Source organism: Leptopilina boulardi, unplaced genomic scaffold (genome assembly GCF_019393585.1).
Source record: "Leptopilina boulardi isolate dan_hultmark-lab unplaced genomic scaffold, ZJU_Lbou_2.1 LbouV2_59, whole genome shotgun sequence".
Classification (NCBI taxonomy): domain Eukaryota; kingdom Metazoa; phylum Arthropoda; class Insecta; order Hymenoptera; family Figitidae; genus Leptopilina; species Leptopilina boulardi.
The window spans coordinates 588,047-610,304 of record NW_026138004.1 but is presented as its reverse complement, the minus strand read 5'-3'; the positions used below and the strand labels follow the sequence as shown (position 1 = coordinate 610,304).

General features: G+C 26.1%; 2 protein-coding genes across 2 annotated transcripts in view; both read right to left on the bottom strand.

The window, feature by feature from the left end:
• LOC127290329 (histone H2A-like) overlaps positions 1-7,848 on the bottom strand; it is a 365,622-nt gene extending 357,774 nt beyond the window's left edge. Inside the window, exon 1 of the mRNA XM_051318831.1 lies at positions 7,844-7,848. The gene's annotated coding sequence lies outside the window, so the exon portion shown is untranslated. The remainder of the gene's footprint in view (positions 1-7,843) is intronic.
• Positions 1-22,258, bottom strand: part of LOC127290321 (E3 ubiquitin-protein ligase MYLIP) — a 210,653-nt gene that overhangs the window by 156,846 nt on the left and 31,549 nt on the right. The gene's annotated exons all lie outside the window — the stretch shown is intronic.

Here is a 22,258-nt window from a genome sequence, read left to right as displayed (position 1 = left end):
AGAAATCTACCTTCGCAACTGATGGTAAAACGGGTTTTTGGGAAAATGAAGATATAAAAGTTACCGGCATAGAAATCTACCTTTCCGACTTATGGTAAAACAGGTTTGGGGAATGACGATATAGAAATTATCGACAAAGAAATCTACCTTACCGACTGATGGTAAATTTAAAAATGCCAACTTCAAAACCGTTTTACCATCAGTTGATAAGGTAGATTTCTTACTCAAGGAGTCTAAAAATTGGTCCGATGTAAGCTAGTTTCCGATATAACGAGGTGCAATATAAGCGGGTATTTTGACACAGACTTATGTAGAAAAATTCAATGGACCGGAAAAAATCTGCTGTTAGCGGGAATCCGAATAATGCAGGTTGGATATACGTGGTAAAAAAAAATTTTAACTAAAAATATTAAACAGATTTGTTTTGATAACAAATTTTTTCACTTTGACCCTAGTGTGACAACTATTTGATTTCACTGAAATGTGGCTGATAACGGTTAAAAGAAATACAGAATTTTCTCTAGGTATATGTTACATATTAAGAGTTAAGAGTAAAACACCCAACCAATTCGATTAGAACAAATGTCAAATATACGAGTGGGAAAAAAACAGGAGAGTAAAAGAGAGAGAGAAAGATGAAGAATCCTCTTGAGACTTTGTTTATGATTCTGAAACCAATGGTCAGAAGGAAAGAGGCTTTTTCCCATTTGGGAAATGAAACTCCTAAAGTGGAAACTTTTTTTTATGGTCCGTAGCAGAGGTGCGTTAACTTTTCACTTTGGTATGTTTTGAGTTTTGGCTTAAAAGATTAAAAGATCATCAGTGACTTTTATTTTTAATTTATTGACTTCGAATTCAATTTCCTCGATCATTTTGAGGGAAAAAGGAGTATTTTGACTGCATTTTTCATGTATACGTATGTGAATTGAATTTTCGTTTATATATTTGCGGTCCTTTTGAAAATTGAACAAAAATCTATACTTAACACGGAGAAAAAAGAATTGTTGTGGTTACTAAAAATTAAGTCCACACAACAATTCCGGATTGTCAATATAGAACCAGCAGTTCTATTTGTTTTTAGGACAAAAAAAAAATTATTAAAATGGAATTGTTATTAAAACTATTTGGATTGTTCGGTGAACAAACAGAATTGTTTGATGAACAACGAAAATTGTTATGGAACAATTGAAATAACAAAACTAAATTGTTAAATCAGCAATACAATTTATTGTATTAACAAAGCTTTGATCCATCTAATACAATTTGTTCAGTTTCTTCGCCTTCTAAAATAATCGATATCAGATTTCCGTAGGTCATATCACAAGTTTCATTTGTATTAAAATCTGTGGAACATGCAGCTTCTGAATCAAATTCTTTGACCTGAAACCAAAAAATTATTTTGAATTGAAATTTGTTGTTAAATAATATTTAATATATACATTTTGTATTTTTTTAAGGTGAGGTTACGTTCAATAGTAACCATCCATTCAGTACACTTGCAATAGAACAAATCCGGATTGTTCCATCAGCAATCGACCGTAATTCCGTCGGAATTCCAAAGAATTTTCGATGGGATTCCGACGGAATTCCGACCGAATTAGGACTCTAAAAATTTTGAAAAAATTAATCGGAATTTCGTCGGAATCCCATCGGAAATTCTTTGGAACTCCGATGGATTTCCGATGGAATTACGTTGGAAGTAATATTAACATTTCGAATTATAATATCAACAAATCTACTGACAACAATTCAAAAATTGTTTGCAAAAAATTCCATTTTTCTCCTTGTTGTGTTGCGTCATGTAACATAAATAATTATTTTATACAATGAAAATAATTAAAAAGATAAAATTAATTTAATTTTTGAGCCTGGATTCTTATTCAATAATTCGGGAATGATTTTAATTGGATTCTATTAAATTTTTAAATAAAATAAGAAATTTCACATTTTTCAAGGAATAAAATTTGTTAACTACGACAATGTATTTGAATTAAGAATTTTAAATTGAATTAAAAATTTAATTTTTTTTTTGACTAATTTTTAGGTAAATATTTAGATACCAAATTTTTGTTTGATAGAATTTCGGCTTCAAAAAGAAAATTCTTATCTTCCCCGCATGTTCATTTATATAGACTTTAGCTTCTGGGATTTCGGAAGTCGTATACCTTTATACACACTGTTTGCAAGTTTTGCACAGATTGGCAAATGTTGGCTCCCTCGTGAGTGTTGGTGTATATGAAAATAGAGAAATTTATGGAAAGACGAATGTATATACTTGTATGAAACTAGATATAACTTGATGTACATACGGCACATGAGGCAAATCTACAATACGTGATTGAAGTTTCTTGTTGTTCCGGTGTTTTGTTTCATACTCCAAACACTGCTATAAATCCATTGTCTTATTTCTATCAATTTCAAATGTTGAATATCCTTATGCTACTACATACTGTAGAAATTCACCTTGGAATTTTAATGTTGACCTAGTCTTGTTATTATGATCATTTTGGTTTAAGAAAAATATTTTCAAATCACACTTATTTTTGGATTCTAAAAAAATGATTAAATCCTTCAATATACTCTGTTTAAAATATTTACAACTAAAGGAAATAATTTATTGACACCCAAAATTATGTGAACTACTATCCTAAAAAAATATTCGCCTCATATGCTTGAAAAAAAAGTAGTGGCAACGGACAGAAAGAATTTGTCGAATTGGACTTGACTAGAGTGAGACTTTATATAGAATACTATCGACATCTCAGTTGCGAAAAAAATTGTCTCGCGCTCACTCTGTGCGACGTTGAACGAACTAACTTCCACCGCGATCAGTTTGTACAACGCGGGAAAATTTGAAATATTTGAACGAAAATAAGAAAATTCCTCTTTCTAAAATTTAGCGGTTTTCTTAAAAATAGTGTTCGTATTTTTAAATATCACTAATTTAATAATTTAATAAAATTTAATACATAAATTAATTATTGTCTTAATTTATTTTAAATATAAATTTTTATTATAAGTTCACAAATTAAAAAAAAAAAATTGCCAAAAAAAATTGATTAAAAGTGAAAATTTACAAACTTTTATTTATATCTGATTCACAAAAGGGAACTTAGGGATAGAGTGTTTAGGTCAACCGGTAAACGAATCAGTAACGAAGTATTATAGCGCACGCAAAATGGCATGCCGAATAATCATAAACATTATCAACCTTACTATAAATGGTCGTTACTAAATAACATATACAACTTCTCTTAATCTCTACGGTAATAAAAAAAAAATTTAATAAATCCAGATTATGCTCATTATTATATAATAATTTCATTCAAACGAAAAAAAAGCACTAAAAAAAATGTACAATCTAAAAAAATTTAATTTTTAAATTCTATAATTAATAAAGAAAATTCGCTGTAATGTACAAAAATTTTTTTATTATTATTCAATATGTATATAGTTTATTATACTAAACAAAGAATAACAAATGATAAGATATCAATTTCCTTCAACTAAGTATACATATAATTTATAATAATTTATTCGCTTTTTCCCGATAAGTAAATGTAGTAAAAAAAAAAAAAAAAAAAATGTAACAGATTATAATATATGAAAAATTGAAAAATAATTTTGTGAGTGACAAATTGTAGATAATTTTCAATTGGATAATTGCCGGATGACGTCGTTTAAACTTAAATTGAAAAATCGTTATAATATATAAAAAAAAAAATGTTGAAAAGTACTTTGATAATGGGAAAAAATAGAAGAGGGGGAAAAAATAAATTATGCTGAATATCTTATAATTTTTTTCACCTTTTCTCTCTCTTTCTCTCTCTTTCTCATAATGCTTCTATATATCTTCTGAGAGTAAATGCTACAAAGTATATAGTTGCCCAAACTTATAATCGCGCACTTTCAAATATGGCCGATTTTATGCCTTTTACAATCCCGTCTCTATATATCGAATAATATATATATATACATATATATAGGTAAAGCCCATGTACAAAATCGATCTTAAAGCGACTTTCCGACATCGTTAAAATAACTGGAGCATAAGCGATAATACTTAAAATATGACTACGAAATTTGTAAAAGACGTCGAGCGAATTCTAATGACGAGACTATTAAAATGTCAACTGATTTTCAATGTAAATAGAAAAAAGAAAAAAAAAGTAAGATAACGAATTTTTGTATTTTAAAAAAGTTTATACTTTATATATGCCAAACAACTTGTCGAGAATCAAAAAATTCAGTAAAAAAATGTATATTAAATTTTTTATTAATTTTTAATTTAATTTTTTATATATATATTTTTTTAAATATTAATTTACATAAAAATTGAAACATATAATTATTATTTTTATTTAATAAAACTTGTTTCTCTCATGAAAAAAACGAATACACTTTTCGCGCGCATAGAAATTTAAAATAATTATCAAATGAATCGAAGGTCCAGCGGTAAAGTGCTCGAATTGTAAACTTAACGTCCTGGGTTCAATTCTTCCTGGAGGTAATTTTTTTTTATAATAAATTAATTTCTTTTATTGAAAGTTTCATTGAAAAGGTAGATATTAATAATAATAATAAAAATATCATTATTATTATTATTATTAAAAAATACTACTAATAAAAATAATAATAATAATAATAATAATAACGCAGAAGAGAATAATAATATATCTGATATTGCAAGTATTCCCAAAAAATTTGAAAAAAAATCACTTCCAAGAAGAATCGAACCTTGGGCGTTAAATTATAAATCAATCACTTTTACCCCTAAGCCAATCAATCGTAAGTTGTATAAAAAAAAATAGATCAAAAAACAAAATAAATTGACAAATTGTATATCGAATTTTCTTTTTCACGCTACTCTATAAATTTATGCGACCAAAGAAAATTTTTTATTCCTAAATGTAATAAATGTTTACACACAAAAGTACCTACTAAAATGGGGTAGAAAAAAAATACCATCTAAGCAAATGTGAAAACATAAAATTCGTTTGTAATGCTTCTTTTTTTTTCTCAATACGATTAAAAATTAATGCCCTGAAAAGCCATTGGGAATTGTAAACACATAAAGACACAAAAGAGGACATTCTTTGGAATATTATAGTTTTTTTTTTTTTTACAAAATTGTCGACTTGAAACATTTTTATGTTATTCTTTTTTTTCTGCTATACATATTATATTTCCTGAAGGGAACATTCAAGGGAATTTATACGAAACAAGAATCGGATTCTAATAAAAAGAAAAAAAAAAAAAGATAAAAAGCCAAAAAACACCAGAAAAAGAAAAGACAAGCGAGAGAGAAAAAAAGGAAGGAAACACACAAGAGATGGTGAATATAAAAAACGGAAGAACTGTGAACGATCTATAGAGGAAAACTAATTGCATCTCGCGCGCTCTCCTTGGACCTAGAATTACCATCTTGAACGAAACGAAATACACACAGGGAAAGTAGCTTTAAAATACCATTCGCTCTTCCGATTCTCGAGTCCTGTACTGCTACTTTAATATATATATATATATATATATATATATAAAGAGAAAAAAAAATAACATGCCTCTATTCACGCTTCGTTGAACTCGCATTTTTTTTTGCCCCGTATTATTTCCGAGCTTTCTTGAAAACTCGGTGACACACTTTTTTATTTTTTTGCAATTCGTGCACCAAATTCAAAGGAAGACTGTTTATAATTAGATTGCGTGTGCAATAAACACTTACTGAATTCCTCGAGAGAGTTGGATTTTATTATTCTGGGTGGTGAAGAGGGAAAAAAAAAAAAATTGAAAAACAAGAACATTAAGAGTGCGATATACATTCACTCTTGAGAGTTTGTACCAATTTTTAGGTTATGTAACTTAGAATAATAGAATGTATTTTTTTTATTCAAGTAGTAAATAAAATAGTATTTTTGTTGTATTATTATTTTTTGTAAAAATATTTAACTAATTAAATGTGTTTCAATGTTTTTTTAAAAAACATTTTTTAATTTTCAACTTTAATCAAATAAAAATTTATATAAATTTAAATTCGAATAATTTGAAACATAAAAGAATTAAAATTTGGAAAAATTTAAATTCGGATAATTTAAAATTTGGACAAATTAAAATTTCGATAAATTGAAACTTAAATTAATTAAAATTTGGACAAATTGAAATTCAGATAATTTAAAATTTGGACAAATTGAAAATCGGATAACTTAAAATTTAAAAAAATTTCAATTTGTCCAAATTTTGATCGATTTAAGTTTTAAATTATACGCATTTTAATTTGTCTAAATTTTAAATTATCCGAATTTCAATTTGTCCAAATTTTAATTGATTTAAATTTTAATTTATCTAAATTTTAATATGTTTAAATCATCGAAATTTCAATTTGTCCAAATTTTAAATTACATTTTGAAATTTGGATAACTTAAAATTTGGACAAATTAAATTTTCGATTGGGACAAATTGAAATTCGGATAATTTAAAATTTTTAAATAAATTAAAATTCGTATATTTTGAAACTTAAGTCAATTAAAATTTGGATAAATTGAAAATTGGGTAATTTAAAATTTGGACAAATTGAAATTTAGATAATTTAAAATTTGGACAAATATCAATTCGGATAACTTAAAATTTGGAAAAATTTCAATTTGTCCAAATTTTGATCAATTTAAGTTTTAAACTATATCAATTTTAATTTGTCTAAATTTTAAATTTATCCGAATTTCAATTTGTCCAAATTTTAAATTATCCGAATTTCAATTTGTCCAAATTTTAATTGATTTAAATTTTAATTTTTCTAAATTTTAATATGTTTAAATTATCTAAATTTTAATTTGTCCAAATTTTAAGTTATTCGAATTTTAATTTGTCCAAATTTTAAATTATTAATTTAATTTACAAATTGAAATTTGGTTAACTTAAAATTTTGACGAATTAAAATTGAGATAATTTAAAATTTAAACATATTAAAATTTGGATAATTTAAAACTTAAATTAATTAAAGTTTGGATAGTTTAAAACTTAAATCAATTAAAATTTTGCACAAATTGAAATTCGAATAATTTGTAAATTTGTTGATTAGAATTAGAATGAAGTTAAATTTAAATCGATTACAATTTTGCCTGACAAAAAAAAATTTCCCTGACTTTTCCCTAATGGGGCTACCCTAAAGAATTTTAATAAAAAAAAAAGAAAAACTGTCTTGTACTTAAAATACGACCACACTAATTACCATGGTAACCAATAAGAGTAAGAGAAGTCGAAAATTCTTCTTATTCTCTTACTCCAATGTATTATCATTCAACAGAGGGCGACACTTTAGTGGCGGGATATTCAAAAATTAAAATTTAATTTACTAAAAAAAATTCCATTTTTTTAAAAATTACAAAAAAAAAGAAACTTATCAAATCAAGAATAAATGTCGTAAATTTTTCCGAGTTCTATTTTGATCGTATTTTAATATTTGTTATAGACAGAACAAATTTTATTTGTTCCTTTTTTTTTTTACTTTTATGGAATATATTTTTTTTTCTCATGATTTACTCAATGTGAAAATCCTTTGATGGATGTATTCGTGTTTGAAGTTTGTAAAACACGACGAGGAGAAAATATCAAGTTTTTAAAATAACAGAATATTGCGTTCAACATCTGGTATAAATGTTTGCCCAACAACTTTCATCATGAACATAAAAAATTCATAAAGTTTCTGTAGTAGATATATTTTACCGCACACAATATTTCAGTATTCATACGTCTTTTCAATATTCTCGTGTAATATGTGTATGTAATATACAATAGTGAAATTTTAATTTTGTTTTTCGTTTCCCACAAAAAAAAGAAAGAAAAAGGACCAGAGGAATTAAAATTATTTTGGATTGCAATTATATTATTATTTTGCAAAAAAAGGGAGTAATTAAATATAGATTATATTCCATCTAATTATTATTAAATCAAGATATGTGTAATTTCCTTGACAAGATTGTCTCCTCGTATGGAGTCTTGTCACCAACACGATCCACCGACATTAATCAAACTGATTTCCGAAATGTGAACATGTTTCAGCTGTGTACCATTAATTTAACATCAGATACATTTTCCTATATACTAATAGATTCAGAGAGTTTCCTGGCAACATTTTTATTTATTTATTTAATTTTTATTTTTCCCGTATCTCCGTTGATGGTTTATTTGTAATTTTACTAATAGAATTTCTATATACCTATATTTTTTTTTTCAACAAATTTTAAAATATGACGCATAATGTATATGAAATTTTAAATTATATATAATGTTAAAAAAGCAACGTATGATAAATTAATCTTATCAATAATTATTGTTAATTATAAATTATTATGAATGTGTAATTTTAATGTAAATTTTCAAATTGTAATATATTTGATATTATTATATATTTTTTATCTAATAAAACTTGTTTCTCTTAAGAACAAACGATAAAGTACTCGCGAGCGCATAAAAAGAATAAAATACTATCAAGTGAATCGGTGGCTTAGCGTTAAAATGCTCGATTTGCAGACTCGACATCCAGGGTTCAATTCTTTGTGGAGGTAATTTTTTTTAATTATAAAATAATTTTTATTGTAACTAAAAATTTAATTTAAAAAGTAAATAATAATAATAATAATAATAATAATAATAATAATAATAATAATAATAATAATAATAATAATAATAAGAAATAATAATAATAATTATTATTATTATTATTATTATTAAAATAATACTAATAATAAAAATAATGATAATAAATATTATAACGATAACAAGAATAGTAATATTTCATATTGTGAGTAATTCCAAAAAAAAATTTGAAACGCTAAAAAATTAACCTTCAAGAAGAATCGAACCTTGGTCGTTAAATTATATACTTAAATCACTTTTACCTCTAAGCTAATAAATCGTAACACATATCAAGCAAAAATAAATCAAAAATTTACAAAATAACCAGTTTAACAACAGCATTGATTTCTTCGATAATTCACTCACAACTTTCATTAAAAATCTGCGAATTTTGATTTTCAACTACCTTAACAACAACGCAGCCAATTAATACAAACCACATACAATGTATCTCTATAGTACTCTGTACAAATGGGCTTTGCCCGTATATTTTCAATAAATAAATAAATAAATAAAAATAAAATTGATAAATTGCATCGTTTTTTTTTTACGCTACAGATTTATAATTTTACTAATAAAATGTCTATTATAATTATAATTTTTTTTAAAAAAGAATTTTAAAATATCACGATATAACTGAAATAATTAAAACCGCACATAGAAAATATCTTAAATTATTATTTGTATTGTTAAAAGAGACATATATAATAAATTCATCTCATCAATTAATTTTAGTTATAAATTATGATTGTTTAATTTTAATGTAAATTTGCAAATCGTAATATATATGATTGTTATCATCAGAATATTGTTAATTTTATATTAATAATACAGATTTCCAATATGTTTGAAGTATAGCAATAAAATAATGAACTGAAAGAGTAATAAATTATTAATTCATTAATTAAATAAATAATAAAATATTTAATTTATTATTAAATAAATGAAGATTATATATGTATATATGTGTGAAAAAGCAATGTATAAACATAACATGTAAATATGCATATGAAAATAGTGAAAATTTTCGCTTTCGCAAAAAAATATCTTTTTAGTAACCGATTGTTTTTCTATTTGAATCTCGTTTCACGCACCTACTGCTTCCTATATTTGGCTATATACCAAACTGAATTTCATTCTATATCACGGACATTCGTCATAAAGTCATGTTTGAAATCCGGAGATTTTTAAAATCTCACAACTTTATATTTATTTCACTCATAAAATATCTAATACAGTAATATTGTTCAGTTTGCCATAAAACTATCAAAAAAAAAAAAAAAAATAGATTGGTAACATTTTTTTATAAAAATCCACTATACACGGAAAAAATGAATTCAGTAGATTTTACAGAACTATCACGGAGTAGCGGATACAGCTCTTTACGAAACTGAGTGTTGTAAAATGTCACGAAATATTCAGGATAAACTCCAGAAATATTCAGCATAAACAACGAAAGTTCTGTAGTTTATCCGAAAATATCCATCACATTTTACAAAACTCAGTTTCGTAAAGAGCTGTATCCGCTACTCCGTCACAGTTTTGTAAAATATACTGAATTAATTTTTTCCGTGTACAATTGTATATACAAAATTTTCCAATACTATTCAAAAAAAAATTAAGAAAAGAAGTCTCAACATCAATAATTTATTTATTTATTTAGAAATATAACGGGACATGCCCTTTCGTACAAAAGTACTTCTAAATCTAAAAATTACAATAATACTTTATTTGACTAAATCTAGGCTATAATATTAATAATTTTATTAAAAAATGTTTTTTATATAACAGTATAGTTATATAAAATATATAAAAGATTAAGATATCTATAATTACAAAATTATCATTATAATGAAAAAAAAATGGATTAATTGAATATAAAGTCCAATATAAAATATTATTAATATAGATAATAATTACTTCTTTATTGATTGATAAAGACGAAAAAAATATTTAAAAAAAAAATGCTATCTTGTTTATTTATGAACAATATTATAATATCTTTACAGACGTTATTTTATAATAGAAATGTCAGCATTTTTCTACTGATAATGAAAATAAAACTTTCAATTCTTTACCCAAAAAGAAAAAAAATATAATTGATTCATCACATTCATAAAAAAATATAAATTATAGTTACTATATATTTTTTGTACTAAAATTTTTTTTATTTTTTATTATTACACCGTCCGACAAAATTCAACTTTTTTTTTTTGACCCACAAAAAAATCCAACATTTTTGGAAAGTAGGACCCAAAAAAAATACCCGTGCCTGACCGTTTTGCTAGATCAAGTCATTTGTGGTTTTTAGGGGTGAACACAGCCCCTAAATAAAAAGTGACAAGATATCTTTTAAAAATTATTAATATTTTATAAAACTTGGTATCTGGGGGTTTTCGGGGTCGCTGATTATTAAGTCAGATTTTCAAAATTCAAAATGGCGGATTCAATATGGCGGTCAAAATTTTAAAAAGTTATTAAATTTTTTTTAAACCTTGATATCTATGAGTTTTTTGGGTCGCTGATGACGAATCTGATGTTAAATTGTCAAAATTCAAAATGGCGGATATAAAATAAAAAATTAATAACTTTTTAAAAATTTGATCGCCATATTGGATCCGCCATTTTGAATTTTGAAAATCTAACATTAGATTAATAATAATCAGTGACCCCGAAAACCCCCAGATACCAAGTTTTATAAAATATTAATAATTTTTAAATGATATCTTGTCACTTTTCATTTAGGGGTTGTTTTCACCCCTAAAAACCACAAATGACTTGATCTAGCAAAACGGTCAGATACGGGTATTTTTTTTTGGGTCCTAGTTTCCGAAAATGTTAAATTTTTTTGTGGGTCATAAATTGTGTCGGGCGGTGTTATACTATTTTAGTTGTAAATAATTAATGACTAATATAATTAATTGATTTATTACATTTATTAAAAAAAAAAATTGTAGTTACTATATTTTTTGTGTAGTAAATTTTATTGTTTTTAATTTTTTTTTTCAATTTTTTATTATTATACCATTTTGTTTATAATTAATTTATGACTGGTATAAATTGACAAAAGTTAAAATTGATTTTATATATATGTTAAATTAGTTTTAAACTATCTGACTCTAAAGAGGAAGTTGTCCTTCTTTATTCTGCTTAACAAAGTTATAAATACTTTATTGACAATTCTCCTCTACATACACAAGGCAATTCAATTTTTCCTTCAACTATTTCAATTTATAAATATTTATGTTGTTTTATAATTTGTAGAATGAAAAATTTAATGTAAAAAATTAAAAAACAACAAAAATTGTGCACGAGACTCATGGAAAAAACTCAAAGGCATCCTTTGCTTGTTATATATATATATATATTTGAAATATAATTACAAAAGAAAAAATTATATTTAAAATTCATTTCATTTCATGGTTTAAATTTTTTTCTGAAAGTCGCGTATATTTTTTGTAAACATTTAAATTTTATAATACAAAACCACAATTTAAGGATAAAAAAAACGTTTTTAAAAAATAAATTTAAAAAATTTAATTTTTAATAATTTATATATAATCTATTAAAATTAGTAACCACAGTTAAATTTTTTGTTATGACAACGAAAAAGTTTGCTATGATAATCAATATCAGTCTTAATTTTCAAAAATTTACTGTCACAGCAAACTTTTTTTGACCCCACGGCAAAATTTGTTAGCTGTCCCTATATATTGGCTAACGTAATTTAATGTGACAGCAAATTATTCGCTGCAAATGGCAAATTTTTTCTATACGTGTTATTTTTTTGAGTATATAATGTGAATTAAACAATTTAAATTTGTAAATAATAAATGTAAAATTAACAAAGAAAAAAAACACAATGAACTCTCTTTCTCTCTTGAAACTTCAAGTAGGGGGTGTATAAATTGTCATCTTGGCATTCAAGGCAGTACTATGACGATATAAACGACGTTTTACGACCGCAATTCACCCCCCCCCCCCTCTCTCACTCACTCACTCACTCTCTCTTTCAGTTCTGTGAGTTTAACTCGGGGTTTTGTATTAAACCATCGCCAAACCTACGACTTTAATGAGCACTCATCAAACTATCTCCATCTATTCCTCGCTCAACTTATCTCATTCCATTTCTCTTTGCCTCATACTCACGAATTAAAGAAGAATACACATTTTTCCATGAAAGTGGTGAACAAAAAAAAAAAAAAAAGAAAAACTTTCTAAAACTGCATTTCAGAAAGTTTCAACTCATTCTTAAATGCTTTATGAACACAGTTCTTTTCTTTTCGGTGTTTTTTTTTCTTTTCTTTCTTTTTTTTTAAACCCCTCTTCATTCATATTTAATTACGCGATCATAAAAAGTACTTTATTACATTCAACTTTTATATAACAGCGTGCGGAAAAATTACAATCTTCATTAATAATAAATTAGCGGTCATTTATTAAATGCGTTAAGCTGTGGGAGTTGGAAAAAAATTTTCTGTAATTTTCAGAGAGAGAGAGCGAGAGAACTGACGAGCAAAAGTTTTATTTACAAATTCTCTTTTTAGCAAAAAAAAAAAAAAAGTTGTACTTCGTTTAACAATTATCGTTATACAGCGAAACGTATGCATTTTCTCCTAATATCAAATAACAAAATATTTATTTAATCTGAATTTGAAACGTGACAATTGTCAATACGGTCTAATTCTTAATTGGCCTTATTTAAATTTCTTAAATCTAATTTTTATTTAACCTTATTTTCATGTGCGACCAAATCGTTATTTTATATCATAATTCTTCATTAACCTAAAATTTATCTATAATTCTAATTTTGCCTAATTCTTATATGGCATAATATTAATTTTCGCTAAACCTAATTCACAATTCAAAGAAATAATTTTCTCTTAATCATTGATTTTCCCATTTTAAATTAATTTACTATTTAACCATTTTTATTTATGAAAACATACGAATTGGGATAAATAAGAATTATACCAAATAACCATTAGGCCAAATAAAAAAAAAGTATAAAACTTTATAGACTTATGGAGAATTATGAAAAATGCCGATTAGACTAAATAGGAATTAGATAAAATTTATATTAGGCCTAATAGGAATGAGAACAAATTAGAATTAGTTTAAATAAAAATGTAGCCAAATATGTATTAGGCTAAATAAAGAATAAAAACAAGAATTAGATATAATTAGAATTTGGACAAATAATGATTTTACCAAATAACAATTAGTTTCAACAGAAAATGATACTAATGAAGAATTATGAAAAATTTCGATTAGAATTAAACTAAATAAGAATTAGATCAAAATTAGTTAAAGTAAGAATTAGGCCAAATTAGAATTAGAGTATACAGTAAGATTAAGCTGAATTAGAATTAAGTACAAAAATAACTATGCCAAATTAGAATTAGATCCATTAAAATATATTGGGCTAAAAAAAATTAAGTTAAATTAGATATAGGTCCAAAAAAACTAGGCCAAATAAAAATTAGTTCGAATTAGAAATAGGTAAAACAAAAAATATTAGGCCAAAAAATAATTAAATTAAATTAGAATTAGGTCCAAAAACGAGGCCAAATAAAAATTAGCTCAAATTAGAATTGGGCAAAATAAAAAATATTACGCCAATTAGGAATTAAGTTAAATTAGAATTAGTTTAAAAAAAAAGACCAAATTAAAATTAGCTCAAAATAGAATTAAGTTAAATAAATATTAGACCAAATCATAATTAGTCTAAATAAATAATAGATCAATTACGAATCAGTTGAAATTAGAATCAGGACAATTAAAAATTAAACTAAATAAAAATTAGTTCGAATTAGAAATAGGTCAAATAAAAAATATTAAGTCAAAAAAAAAATTAAGTTAAATTAGAAGTAGGTCAAATAAGACAGAGGCAAAATGAAAAATTAGTTAAAATTAGATTTAAGTTAAATAAATATTAGGCCAAATCAGAATTATGCTAAATATAGAATAAATCAACTACGAATTAGTTTAAATTAAAAATAGGTCAAATAAAAAATATTGGATCAAAAAAAGAATTATATTAAATTAGAATTAGGTCCAAAAAACAAGGCCAAATAAAAAGTAGTTCCTAATTAGAATTAGGTCAAATAAAAAATATTATGCCAAAAATGAATTAAATTAAATTAGTATTAGGTCCAATTGAATTAGGGCAAATAAAAATTAGCTCAAATTTAAAGTAAGTTAAATAAATATTAGGCCAAATTATAATTAGGCTAAATAAAGAATAGATCAACTACGAATTAGTTTAAATTAGAATCAGGACAAATAAAAACTAGGACAAATTAAAATTAGTTCGAATTGGAATTTGATCGAAAAAAAATATTAGGCCAAATTAAGAATTAAGTTAAATTAGAATTAAGTCAAATAAAAACTTGTCCAATTAAAAATTAGCTCAAATTAGAATTAGACGAAATAAAAATTATAAATTATTCGATTCATAAACAAACTCTAGTAATTAATGTTTCAAATTAAATTTATCAAAACATGAAGTAATTAATGGAAATTATTACAAAATCTCTGAGTACTGTTGAAATTAATGAAAGAGAGAGAGAGGGGGGGGGGAAAGAGGGTGAGAGAGTTGCATAAAACTGAAAGAGGGTTATTTTAAAATGTAACACCATTTACGTCTAAAGGGATTTATGCTAATATAAACGAAAAAACACAGAGAGTTAAATCCTTGTGCAAATACTTTTTTCCTTTAGAAATTTATCGTTGCAAAATGTTTGTTCCAACAATATATACCAATATATACATATATATATATATAGAGTCATGAAAATAAAATGCTTCTCGACTAATGGTTAGAGGTATTTTTGAAATTAAAAAAAAAAAAAAAAAAGAAAAATATTTCTTTTGTACTGGAGGATTTTTTTCCTATTATTATTTCCCACAGTGTTTTTATATATTTTTTTTTCTTCTTTTTTTGGTTTAATTTCTTATCCTCGATTCTCAATTTTTTTTTTTACCCCTCATTTTCCCAAGCTCATACCTTATTCTTTATATATAAGAGATTTTTCTTTTTTCTCTCTTTCTCGCGCGCGCGCGTCTTATATAGAATCCGATATTTTATCTGGAGTGTTTCACCAGTTGACGGATTTATAGTACTTTAGTTCTGTGAAAAATATTTATCGGTTTTTCAGTATCCCTAGTATCTTTTAAACTTAAATCGATAATGACATAAAATTTTCAATGGCTTGTTTCGAATGTCATATAAATTTCTTAATGCGCACACTTATTTTTTTCTCTTTACATTATAAACAAATATAGATATTCTGTCAATTGGCTAAATGTCCATAATGGTATTATAAATATTTTAACATATATCAGACGTGTACATATGTACGAATTAATTTATTTTCATTGTGACTTGTATTTTTAGTAATCAGTGAAATCAAAAACCATCCAAGTATAACAAATTTTATCCAAATCTATCAAATATTTAAGAAAATTTCTGAAAATTGACCAATTTTTGAATAATTTGCCGTTCATATTGGATCCGCCATTTTGAAAATCTGACTTCAAATTCGTTATTAGCGACCGTAAACTACCATGGATACCACATTTTATTTGAATCCATTGAGGCGCATGAATTTTCTCCAAATTTTAAATTGACCTAAAACTTAATTGACCTAAAACTTAATTGACCTAAATTCAATTAGCCTAAAAGTCGAATGAACTAATTATTACTTGGTCTAATCTGTATATGTATATGACCTAAGTCTTATTTATCATAATCTTTATTCAATCTAATGCTTATTTGTACTGATCGTCATTTGCCCTAATTCTCATTTGGCATAATCTTAACTTAAACTAATTCTTATTTAACGTAATATTTATCTGCCCTAAATCTCACTTGACCTTAATTTTCTGTAACCTAATAATTTTTTAGCCTCATTTTTATTAGATTTAATTATTATTTGGCCTAAACACCATTTCCCATAATTATCATTTGGACTAAACGCCGCTTAAACTAATTTTCATTTCATCTAATCTTTATAAAACCTAATTATTATTTGTTCTAATATTTATCTGACTTAATTCTCATTTGGTCTAATTTTACTTTATCCTAATTATTACTTGTCTAATATTAATCTAATATAATTCTCATTTGGCCTATAATTTTACTTTATCCTAATTATTACTTGTTCTAATATTAATCTAACATAATTCTTAATTGGCCTAATCTTAATGTAACCTAATTCTCTCTTGGTCTAATCCTCATTTGATCTAATTCTCACTTGGTCTAAACTTCATTTGTCACCCGCTAATGAACGCGAAGCATGAGAAAGAAAAGAACAAAAATATGTTTTGTCATTTTTTCACTCATGCTTTGCATTCATGAGCGGATGAAAAATGAAGTTTAGGCCAAATGAGAATTAGGCCAAGAGAGAATTAGGTTGCATTAAGATTAAGGCCAATTAAGAATTATGTTAGATTAATATTAGAATAAGTAACAATTAGGATAAAGTAAAATTAGGAAAGATAAATATTAGAACAAATAACAATTAGGTTATAGTATGATTAGGCCAAATGAGAATTAGATTTTAGGTTTAGATGAAATGAAAATTAGTTTAAGCGGCGTTTAGTTCAAATGAAAATTATTTCAAATGATAATTATGGAAAATGGTGTTTAGGCTAAATAAAAATGAGGCTAAAAAAGTATTAGGTTACAGAAAATTTAGGCCAAATGAGATTTAGGGCAGATAAATATTACGTTAAATAAAAATTATTATGTTAAATTAAGATTATGCCAAATGAGAATTAGGACAAATGAAGATTAGATTGAATGAAGTTTAGGCCAAGTAATAATTAGTCCATACAACTTTAACCCCTTCACTGTTACTGACCTCTATAGAGGCAAAAATAAGTCGTGCCACCAGTGTGCATGACCGCTATAGCAGCATCTTAAAAATAAAATAGTTTTACTTAATATAATATTAATGTTAATAAAAACATACAATATGGTAATATAAGATTTAAAAAAAAAATTTTTTTTTTGCACACTGGTGGCACGGAAACACGATTTTTGCTTCACAGCGAAGGGGTTAAGGCCAATTAAATTTAGGTCAATTAAGTATTAGGCCATTTGAAATTTGGAGATAATTCACGCGCTTTTCATTAATTAGAATGAAAAATAGAGAAAAACTCATTAGTGTTTTCTTTCTATTGGTCCTCACTGACATAGCCCTTAAGGTAGATTGAAACTATGTATTGTCCATTAAACAAATAAATTTCAAGAAAGTAGACATAAAGTAACTAAATATTATCCAACTTTTTTTTCTCCATGTATATAAACAGTAGGTCTCGAAAATTGGTTTAAAAAGAAGCTGTTGATTTCAAAAATATTCTCTACAGAGTAAAATTGAATTCAATTTCTATTTTTTTTTTCTGTGTGTCGAATAGTCTCCCCCATCCCTTGAAGGTTTGCTTTCATCTCTCCTCACTTCTCTTTCTACTATGCCAATCATGAGAGTATACAAACACACATGTGTGTAGAATTTTCTCACATATATAGAGTTCAATAGTTTTCGAAAGTTGAAAGCAGTTTACTTTGCATCCATTGGATCGTTTCGCTTCTCTTTCATTGGTCAACTTGTGCGCCAACCCTCCTCGGCTGAAATTCAACAGGGTTAACGAGGCAGGAAAACATCGCCACCCTCAACTTGGCGCGAATTCGCTCTTTCATTTTACACTTTTGACGTTCATATTAGATTCGTGGGTATATAGCACTTAAACGCATCAATGAAGGGGTGACTATACAAATAAACGAATATACCGATAAAAAATCGAAACTACTTTTTTTTTATTACATTTTTTCAATATTTGATTATTCAATTTTTATTAATAACTTACTTTTTTCAAACATATTTTTAGCCATTTATATAGGAGTAATAATAAATGATTTATCTGCTAAATTTATCATGCATGAAATTTCACAGTTTGAAATTCTATAATTGAAAAAAATACTGAAAATTTTTCGGTCACGAGAGGGAAAGAGAGAGAGAGAGAGAGAGAGATTTAATTAAATTGAGCTTCGATTTAGATTAACTGCTCGGTTGCTCATGCACTAAAATTAATATCTCATCATCCAATTTCCTTTTGGCTTTCTTCTCTCGCATGAGACCTGATTTGCATAATTTACAAAGAGTGCTGAAAGGCATGATTGAGGCGATAAAGTGCGGAAACTCGCTTGATATTCAACATATATGCTTTCATCACAAATTTTGATATGTCAGATAAATCATTTTACAGTTAATTTCTTCTTTAAAAGAGTGCAGAGATATGTCTACATTTTTCTGTATATATTTTTATTAGCCATATAGAAAACCTTGCAGCAGGATCAAGAATTTAAAAAAAAATTGAATTTTTGAACTCCTCTATACTTTTTTTCATGTAGACTTTTTTTTTAATATAATAGTTTCTGATGATCTCTTATATATAAAGGTTATAATATCGAAATTTCCATCAAGAGCAGTGAGTGTTAAAAATCGAAAATAGACCAAAAACTAAAAGTCTGTTATGTCGGAGCGGCTGCAGCATAAACTCTTCTGAACCATCAACCTGGAAAACTCACTTCGCTAAACCTATTAAGATGCTGATTACTTTGGCCGTCCTTCTGTTTTCAATCGTAATAGTTTTTCGAAATACCTTCTCTATAGGGTTAATATGAAAACTTCCATCAAAAACATGTTATAAAAGTTTAAAACTATAATATGTAATGCTATAGAAGAACCTAAACTAAATTATTTCGAGTAAAATTTTAGATCATCACTAGCCTCTTAATTTAAATTTAGCCTCTAAATTCTAACTTTAAAATTTGGAGAGAATCACAAGAGGTTTTTAATTGCTATACAAACAACTTTTTTTAATCGTAAAATTTTAATCCTACTTCAAACAGTGGTTTGCAGCATTTCACCAAGCATTTACAATCGAGTAATTAAAGAAACTTTTACCCTAAACGAATGGATAATTTTTATGCAAAAGTGGTTGATTTTGATCCATACAAATACTGTATTACACCTATTCACGACTAAATTTTTTAGGAATGTTCCTTAAATCTGAAGATTAATAGCCTTATAAAGAAGTTACCATTTGAATTACATTTACTTGATTATCAGTACTTTAGACCAAGTACCAAACTGAAAAAAATATGCTATTGAATCAACAGCATTTCTGCCAAAGGTATAAAAATTATTGATTCAATAGCATATGCTATAAAATTTGTAAAATATTTTATAAATTCTTATAGCTTATATGCTTTTGAATCAATAATAATTTTTATACCTTTGGCAGAAATGCTATTAATTCAATAGAATATTTTCTCAGTGCAAGCTGACAAAGACATTAACAATCATATTTAACAAAACTGTACAAGTCTGGTAAAAAGATTTGTCAGAAATCTTTTCTACTATATCTTCGCTATTTTCCCTTTTCTATAAATGACATTGCTGAGGGTATTAAATAATTTATTCTACATTTTACAAATGTCAAAGTTTTTAGAGTCACTCATTCACAATCTGATATTGTTGTTGAACTTTAGAATTACCTCTAAATCAAATTTTATTTTGTTAGGTTTTAACAAAACTTCCCACAAATGTCATATTTTATCTTTTACGAGAAGTGATAAGCCGCGTTTGTTGGCGATTATGACTTTAAATGCTACATTGTTGGAAAGAGTATATCTAAAAGCTATACACTAAGAATTATCTTAGATAGCTGTGTTTTAATGAGCATGTAACTACTTTAATTACCTTAGCTTCTATAAAGCATTGGGTATTCTTCTCAGCACATTACAAAATTTTCACAATCCGATACATTAACTGTTTTATTATTTTTTTTAGGGAATTTTGGAAAATCTGCATACAGATACCATGGCTTCCGCATTCCAAGGTTTAGAGTTGGTAAACAAAAATAAAAAAGCTGGGGAACTACTAACCACTAAAATCCGTAACCCTTCTTTTGGAGCCCTTTATACCTTCAGAACTGTCGTAAGACTTTTGCCTTCGAGGCGCTCCAACTCTGTCACTACTTCAACTTCGTTCTATTCCTGCGTTATCAGTTTTAAAAAATACTAGATTATCAATCACGGTGCGCCAGAAGGTGGTTTAAATAAAAATAAATTGTCACTTAGAAAATTCTTTTTGATTATGATTCTTAGATGAATAACAAACATTTCTCAATAGTTTTTAAAATCAGTTTACGTGCCCGATTTAAATAAAATTGAGTTTTTATATAAAAACAGTGTTTTATGGGGAATCAGAATTTATTTAATCTAATAAATACTGTAATAAATGATAAAATAATTACTTATTTTCAATTTTACATTTAAATAATTATATTGCTGTAGTGTTGTGTGTCCAATTTTAAAAAATTAAATTATAATGTTAAAAGAACGATTTTAAGAGTGACAAAATTTATTTAAGAGAGTCGAATGGTCTGTGAAATTTTTTGGCAAGAAGAGACCTTTAATTATCGCTCTATAAAAACGGCACTAAACGTGAAAATGATAAACATTGATTTTAAAATACTTTCTTCTCGAAAGACGGACACTTTTTACAAAAGCAGCTAGAGATCGTTATCTTATATAAATTTCCTAAATCCTAAAGATTATACGAATCCATACAAAAACACGATTGCAAAACGAAAAGTAATATAATGAGGGGTTCATTACCTCCTGCCGCCGTCAGATGGCAGCAGCATGCAGGGCGCACAAAGTCGCAGCTGTTATTAGATTACTTTTCTACTTTTTGTTTTGCAACCATATTTTCCTATGGATTCGTACAGTCTTTTGGATTTAGGAAATTTATAAGATGAGGATTTTGGCTGATTTTGTTAAAAGTGTTCGTGTTTCGAGAAAAAAGTATTTTAAAATCAATACTATTTCACGTTCAGAGCGATAATTAAAGCTCTCTTCTTGCCAAAGAATTTCAGATACCGTTCGACACTCTTAATGCATAAATATAAAAACGAAACAAGAAAATAACTTCATTGTTAATAAATTTATATGAACCCAAATCTAAAACATCTTTTATCTATACGCATATAAGTATACATTAAATAAATTCTGGTTCCACATAAAACACTATTTTTAAATATTTAAAACTCAATTTGTTTTAAATTGGGCACGTAAGCTGATTTTAAAACCTATTGAGAAAAGTTTTTTATTCATCTTAGAACCATAATCAAAAGGAATTTTTAAGTGCCAATTCATTTTTATTTAAACCTCCTTCTGGCGCACCGTGCAATGTCAAACAGCACATTAGAAAAAAGGTTTAAACAATCTTTAGGACACAAAAAAGTGTTCAAAAGAGGTTTCTTAAATTCCTAACTTTTTAATCAAATTGTGTATTACGACGGCAAAGAATCTGTTTTCTATACATACAGTCAAAAACGAATGCAGTGGAATATTTATTTATCCTTTTGTAAATTCAAGAGGATTTAAATTTCAGAGATGCAACAGCATATATATATATATATATATATATATTCTTTTAGCCCTAATGTAAGTACTCCCCTTCTATACCTTTTTTCTGATGTTTACATCCTCCTCCTTAATCTTTTTTCAGACTTCCAACCTTTTCAGTTTTCTCTCACATATATATAGTCAAAG